General features: G+C 48.7%; 1 pseudogene; it reads left to right on the top strand.

The window, feature by feature from the left end:
* The first annotated feature begins 4,274 nt into the window (after nt 1-4,274).
* On the top strand, nt 4,275-5,116 carry LOC141980905 (peflin pseudogene; annotated as a pseudogene).
* The last annotated feature ends 3,030 nt before the right edge of the window (nt 5,117-8,146 follow it).

Raw genomic sequence — 8,146 nt, 5'->3', positions numbered from 1 at the left:
CCCAGGATAGTCCCCCATTATATATAAATGGCCTGCATGCTTTGTTCCCAGATGTAGACATTTACATTTAGCCATATTAAAATGCATATTGTTTGCTTGCACCTGGTTTACTAATGGATATAGATTGCTCTGAATCAGCAGCCTGTTCTCTTCATTGTTTAGCACTCTCTCAATTTTTGCACCATCTGCAAACTTTATCAGTGATGATTTTACACCTTCTTTCAGTTCATTGATAAAGATGTTAATGGCTTAGGGCCAAGAACTGATCCCTGCAGGACTCCACTAGAAACAGACCTGTTCAGGGATGATTTCCTGTTTACAATTACAGTGAGACCTATCAGTCAGTCAGCTTTGAATCCATTTAACATGTGCCATGCTCATTTTGTATCCATCTAGTTTTTTTTAAATCAGAAATGGCATGCAGTACCAAGTGAAAGGCCTTACAGAAGTCCAAGTATACAACATCAACACTAACACTTGAATCAAACTTGTAATCTCATCAAAAAAGGGTATCCGGTTAGGTTGACAGGATCTGTTTATCATAAACCCATGTTTATTTGTATTAGCTACATTATCCTCCTTTAAATCTTGATCAGTCAAGTCCCTTATCAGCTGCTCCATTACCTTGCCCGGGACAGATGTCAGGCTGACAGACATAATTAACCACGTCATTCCATTCACCCTTTTGAAAAACTGACCCAACCTTAGCATTATTTCAGTCTTCTGAAACTTCCCCAGTGCTCCAAGACTTATTGAAAATCAGAGCAAGTGGGCCAGCAAGCTCCTCAGCCAGCTCTTTTAAAACTCTTGGGTGCAAGTCAAAGACTCATGGATTTAAAAAATGTCTAGGGATCAGGGGCTATTATCCGACCAGCATCTCTTCTGGGGTGGTCCGATATTGGAGCCCCACTGTGCTAGGTGCTGTACACACACACAGCCCCACATAGCTTAGACTTAAGATGGAATAAAGCGATAGACAAATAGCATTGCCCTGTCACCTGAAGTGACTTGCCCTCAGAGATACAGAGGGTGTGTGGCAGAGCCAGAAATTGAAGCCACATCTCCAGGATCCCATGCCACTGCCTCCGCCACAAGGTGACCTCTCTTCTCTGCACCACATTTGCAGTAGCCAGTGTACATAACCTCAGTGCCAAAATGGTGCTCTGCCCTGTACATGTCAGCGTCTGCCTCTAAAAGTTAACTGTCCAAGAGAAACAGACTGGGGAAGCAGCAATTTGGAGTGAACTTCTTCTGCTGTCCACCAGCAGCAGAGAGAAGCAGCAATCCCTAATGGGCTAAAAACACAGAGGATGGAGGCTTAGAGAACAGTCAAAGGGACACTGTGTGACATTAGGCACTTCCACCTTCTCACCGGGAGTAGCAGAGAGCCCCTGCACTTTGCAGGCCTAGGAAGTTAGAGCTGTTGGAAGAGGCTCTTCGTGAGGTTGCGAGTGGGCTCATGATGCTCCAGCTCAAATAGATCCTCCTCCCGGAACACAGGTGCAGCTCCCGGCCTCACCCAGGGGGCCATTTCAAAGTGTCCCTAGCAGCTCCCTTGACATCTCCTTGGCTTCATTTATATGCTAATCCCAGGCAGCAGCAGATGAGCATGAGGGATGATCAGTTTTAAGGCAGGATACGGTTTTATTTACAGGTGGTGAATTATTAATCCCTGAGCCTGAAGTCCCTGCCACTTTTCTCCTTTGCGCCACTACACAGGAGCCAGAGCAGCAGATGGATTTGCATGAAGTCAATTAAGATAATGAAAAAAAAAAGGGTAAGTCACTAAGTGACCTAACTTTCTTGTTGCCTTTGGAACAGTTACAGGTGTCACATTTAATTATCCATTACATAAACCGAGCTTTGCTCTTCTGGGGAGCGAATGGGATACAAGCACAGCGCTGCAAGGTTTCCTCTTTCCAAAGGAAAGAAACTCAAAGGACCTTCCCTTTCAAGTAGTTAATGCTTCTAATAGATGGCCCTGAGACCACAGTCCTGGCTAGTCACATAAATAGGACAAGGGTGAGTAAGAGCTGTGCAAAACTTCCCCAGACTCCCCCACCAGCAGATGGCGGCACCCCTTTGGGAGACTGTAGTTCATCTTCCGTGGTCCAGGCAAGCTTGGCCACTACTGAGATTGTTGGTTCTGGCAATAGTGACCTTGATTTTCTGCACCCATCACCTGCCCTACAGGTATTAAGGAAACACAACAGCAGTCTTCCTCACCTCCAACCTCCCTCCAGTTGGAAGGAGTTTGGGTTTTGAACTAGGTTCACACTTCTCAGATTGATCACTTACCCATGGCTGCAGATGCTCTCGTCCGGATCCAGCTGCTGAGAAAGTTCTGTCCTTGCACTCGCGACTGCTAGCGTCCGATGGTTCCATAGTTCCAGCAGAACCTAGCAGGGGCGGGAAGTCACTGTCATGGAGTGACTAGGTAGCTTGAATGCAGACACAGAATTTGGCTCACAGCCCCCAAGCGAGATAGGGATTGAGGCACAGCAAGGCTAAATGATTTACCCAATGTCACACAGCTGCGGCAAAGCTGAGATATTAACTCAGCTTTGGGTCTCAAGTCCCAAGCTCGCCCCTTAAACACCAGACCATCCTTCCTCTCTAGGAAGGGAAGCTACTCTGTACATCTCTCCGAGCGTCTGGAGAGAAACAGCTAGATTCTCATGGGTCACTGAAGAGTCACCACCAAAGCTTGGAAACATGTCACTGCATCGGTTACACTCAGGCCATCTGCCTGAGGATGCAAAGAGCCTGAAACAATAGTTCTGAGAGGTGCACAAATTGACTCATGCATCTCAATAGAGTGTTAACTCCAAGGCCCACTGCACATGGGGCTCCCTGCCAACATCATCGCAGTAGATGTGCAGCACGTTCAAGCCCCTCCAAGCAAACCTTTGTGGCTAGGATAAGTACTGGATGGGGACCCTGGCTGCTATCCCTGCCTCTCTGGGAAGCAGAAAAGACCCCTGATGTTGCCCTCTGCCTTGGAGTGGCAGGGACACAGTGACATGCAGGCTTCAGTCACAGGAGTAGGTTTAGAGAGCCTTACGTCATCTGCCCAGGCCCCAGATTGCCTTAATCCTGCCCCGTCTTTGAGCAGTCTCCAGGACAAGATAGACGGCAGCATTATAGACAAACCCTAAAGCTATATGGGGGTGGAGTAGGGGGTTAATCCAGAGCTTTTTGCGGTGCATCAGGTAATGCACAGAATGCAAGCTTCAGCAATAGGGTGCACACAGGACAGTGCGCCCTCTGTCAATGCACATAGGGTACGTATGGCAGCAGTGTGCGGAGAACTGAAAGTGAGGCATCCTTGGAGGGCACCCCATGCACCTTTGCTTTGTTGCTGAGCAGCGTACATTCTGGGATTGCCTTGCAGTGTATTGAGGGACGCTTAGCAGAAGCCAGGCTAGTTCCAATTTCTTTTAAAAAAGAAAAATCCCATGATTCATTTGTCTCCACCTCATACTCCCTGGCTGGGTGTGTTAGCGCCATTTCTGAACTGTTGTTGGCCAGCATGGATCCCACAGTGCTCCCTGCTGCTATGCTGACAACTTCAAAGACACAGAAGCCGCTCGGGTGTATTTCAGCCCCGAATTTGGATAAAATTTGGCTTGCGACTTCACCCGCCACACCATCCAGCGGGTGTAGCAGCAGCAGCTCCTCCAGCAGCAAGTAGGCCAGCCAATTTTCCAGGTTTAAGCCAGTCCGTTTTTTTTCCTAAGATTTGTCTCCTGTCCAGTACTGAGACAAAACCAGGCATGGTTTTGCCTGGTATTACAAAGGACTCTATTTTGAAGAGCGCACCACTCTGTCCTCATTAGTGCAAACTTAATTATTTTCTGTGCAAAATGAACAGTTGCCTCCTCCCAACAGAAACTTATGGTTTTTATTATTCAACAAACTATTATGTAACAAGTGAACCTTCAACTGAAGAGAAAATGCAACAACTTTTAATAAAACACATTTTAAAAAAACGTTATTTATCCGCAAAGAAGCCTTTCATGAAAACAGCAAAGTGCAACAGGGCAGTACAGGGCATGACAAGGAGTGTCAGGGCTTAAAGTCACAGGTCAGTATAGATCTCTGTTCTGCCCCTGGAATTCTGCAGGGGCCAGTCCTGGTTCTGGCACTACTCAATATTTTCATTAATGACTTAGAGACCAGCAACCAATCAGCGAAGCCGGAGGGCGGGGAGGGAAGCTGCGCTCACAGCGTGGGCGGGGCAGAGGCGGTGAGCTCCCCAGTCAGAGAGCACCATGGTCGGCTATCCATACAGGCAGGGTTACCCTGGATCAGCAGGGCCAGCCCCAGGTGCCCTGCAGGGTGGTTACTATTCCAGAGGCCAGTATGGAGGTGGGTTGCCTCCTGGTGGTCCCTATGGCAGCTCAGCACCTAGAGGCCCCTCTGGACCACCATCTGGTGGAGGGGCTTATGGGCATCCCACCTCAGGGGGAGCACTATCTGGAGCTCCTGGGGGACCTTATGCAGGAGGCCCAGCCCCAGGAGGGCCTTATGGGCAACTATCTACCAATCCCTATGGTGCCCTTCAGCCAGGACCCTATGGAGCCCCCGGAGCTCCTGCTGGTAACATGCCACCTGGCGTGGACCCGGCAGCCTTTTCTTGGTACCAGACAATGGATGCCGATTGCAGTGGCTACATCTCCATCAAAGAACTCAAGCAGGCTCTGGTCAACTCCAACTGGCCTGCATTTAATGATGAGACCTGCCTTATGATGATTAACATGTTCGATAAAACGAAGTCAGGACGGATCGATATCTTTGCGTTCTCAACCTTGTGGTGCTTCATCCAACAGTGGAAGAACCTCTTTCAGCAGTATGATGGAGACCGGTCAGGTTCCACCAACCTCAGTGAGCTGCAGCAGATGGATATAACTTGAGCCCCCAATTCATCCTGTTGCTGCTGTCCCGTTACTCTCAGAGGGCTTCCAACTCCACCATCCAGCTGGATAGCTTCATTCAGCTCTGCACCCACCTCCAGAGCACGACCAAAGCTTTCCAGAAGAATACTGGCAGGGTAGGCAGCGTGCGGCTCAGCTATGAAGACTTCCTCACTCTGGCCGTGACTCGCATGTTGTGACACATTGGGATGTTTCTTTGCCTGAGGGTAGCGAGGGAAGGTTGATAGGCTGGAAATGAGTCACCAGGAGTGATCAATCAGCCCCTCTCACCTGGATATGTATGTCCTCCGACAGGAGGGATAAACCCATTCCATTTCCTCTCCCAGCTTTGTAACCAACATGAATAATGGAGCAGAGAATTTGCTTATAGAATCGGAGGATGACACCAAGATGGGACGGGTTGCAAGTGCTTTGAAGGACAGGATTAGAATGCAAAACAAATTGGAGAATTGGTCTGAAACGAACAAGATGAAATTTAGTAAGGACAAGTGCAAACTATTACACTTAGGAAGGAAAAATCAAACGGGGAATAACTGGCTAAGCAGCAGTACTGCTGAAGAGGATTGGGAGGTTATAGTGGATCACAAATTGAGTAAAAAGAAAAGGAAACCTGTCACAAATTGAGTATGAGTCAACAACCTGAAGTAGCAAAAATGGTGAACATGGGTGCATTAACAGAGTGTTGTATGTAAGATGCAGGAGGCAATTGTCCTGGTCTACTCAGGACCGGTGAGGCCTCAGCCGCTGTATTGTGTCCAGTTTGGGTGCCTCGCTTTAGGAAAGATGGACAAATTGGAGAGAGTCCAGAGAAAAGCAACAACGGTCAGGTTTTCTACATGATGAGGAAACCTGTTAAAAATGAGGAAAACGTTAAAAAACTGAACATGTTTAGTCTTGAGAAAAGAAGATGAGAAGGGACCTGATAATCGTCAAATATGTTAAGGGCTGTTATGAAGTGTAACGTGATCAGTTGTTCTCCATGTTCACTGAAAGTAGGACAAGTAGTAACAGGCTTAATCTGCAGCAAGGGAGATTTGGTTAGTTTCATCTTCTAAATATTAACTAGGAGAATAGTTAAACACGGGAACAGGCTTCCACAGGAGGTTATGGAATCCCCATCACTGGAGGTTTTTAAGACCAGGCTGGACAAACACCTGCCAGGGCTGGTCTAGGTTTACTTGGCCCTGCCTCAATGTAGGGGGCTGGACTAGATGACCTCTCAAGGTACCTTGCAGCCCTACATCTCTGATTCTTCTAGTTCATGGGACTTCTAGTGTTGAGTGCCAAGGCTTGACGTTACTATGGGTGATAGAGGGCTCAAAAGGGCTAGGGACACAGGCACCACTGTCCTCAGGACCCTGAGAGCACTGTTGCAAGGGGTAGGGTGGGGAGCATCTGCTGTTGTTCCCAGTACAGGTTTACAATGGCACAAATGATGCCCTGGCACCCAGACCGTGGCCCCAGGATCCTGCTCTGCCCGCGCTCCGCCCCAAGGCCCTGCTCTCATTTGACCTCTTCCCCCCTCGCCCTGCCGAGGCCCAGCCCGCTCCCCTCTGCCCCCTCCCCCCCTTGCAAGTGGAGCCTTGGGGAAGAGGCAGAGGGGGCAGGGCCTCAGTGCAATGTGCAGACGGAGCAGGTGGTGGGGCCACGGTCCAGGGCCCACAAAAGATTAACCCGGCCCTGGTTGTTCTGAGTAGCCTGTACTGTCCAGGGGCTGCAGTACATGGCTGGGTGCTGGTTTGCAGTACTGCACTGCTCACTGCCCTCATTAGTAACACACACTGCAATGTGGCACTAGACTTTGCATTGCCTCCAGGAGTTGGCTCTGCATTTCCCCTGTTCCACACTGTCTGTGGCCGTTGTCAGGGAAAGCATGGTCATGGCCAAACTCTCATTTGCCACTTCAACAATCTCACTGGAAAGCTCCCTGTCTGATCCCCACTGCCTCCACCTCTCTGCATTTTTGGGGGGGGATGGTTTGGGACTAATGATGTTCGTGAACAATTAATTCATCAGGAGCTTGCCGATTTTCTCCCCCTTAGTTTTCCTAGCCACTCAGCTGTTGAGGAAGGTCTAAGCCAGTGCATGTTCTGTAGCTGAGGGGGACATTAAAACACTGAAAAGTGTTCAGATTAGAGCGAGGCTGGGACAGGAATTTCTTTTTTAAGATGCATTTCTGGCTCTACTTCCCTGAGATACTTCTCAGTCTAGGGGGAACCTGGGAGATGGTTAAATGGTGCATGCATTGTTGACTTTTGCAGTTGTGCCTTGGAAGTATGGGGTGTGTATGAAATATGTTCTCATTCTGGGGAGTGGAATTAGGATCCTGGTCTGGCTTTGCAGTTTTGCTGTGCCTTGGAGGGGATTGTAGTGTCAGAGGGCTTACAGGGATAAATCAGGGGGGCAAGACAGAGTAATCCCTTCTACATCCCCTTAAGGCTGTCCTGATTCTGAATGACATTACACTGAGGTGGGTGACTACTAGGCAGAGAATGATCTTATTCAAAAAGTGAGACACACTCCAAAAAACTTAGTCACCAAAAGGGTCACTCCAGAAATGCTGCAGGAGTGGGAGTCAAGAGCAATCCCGGGGGGAGATGGCCATGCAGCCAGTCTTCATGCTCGCCAAACAAAAACTGAGCCATTTTTCTCGCCTTAGATTTTAACCTTATCTCCCCAGCGAATACGCTAAAAACGTATAGAAAAAATGGACAGGACTTTGCAATGATTATGTGAAGCACACACTGTGACCAGTCTAAGTGTGTGTGCTACAGGGCATTTATTCCCCAGGGGAAGTTGTACTCTTCATAGCTTTACGTACATTGAGTGTCCATGTCTACTGCCTGTTAAGTGAGAACACCAAACTTCTTTTCCTGTAAACAAACTTTTGCACTTCACACAAAAATACTTTCCTTATTTGAACCTGCCACGGACCGGGGGGGGGGTGTGTGTGTGGAAGGGAGAGGGAGTGGTAGGGGCTGTGGGCAGCTCCATAAGGAAGTCTATTATTTTGAGATAGCCAATGGGAGTTGAGCAGGGGGGGAAGCGCTCACTGGGCTGGACAGCTAAAGGGGAAAGGAAAATAGGTACATTGGCTTGTGCCTTTCATGGTGTGGGCCTGAGAACGGTTGGTAGTCAGGGCTTTGGCATGAGATGGACACATTGCTTGGTTAGAGTAGACGCCATTTTGAAAAGGTGGATGGGGCACC

The sequence above is a fragment of the Natator depressus genome, chromosome 1 (genome assembly GCF_965152275.1).
Source record: "Natator depressus isolate rNatDep1 chromosome 1, rNatDep2.hap1, whole genome shotgun sequence".
NCBI classification, from domain to species: domain Eukaryota; kingdom Metazoa; phylum Chordata; order Testudines; family Cheloniidae; genus Natator; species Natator depressus.
This window is presented reverse-complemented; position numbering and strand designations above follow the sequence as displayed.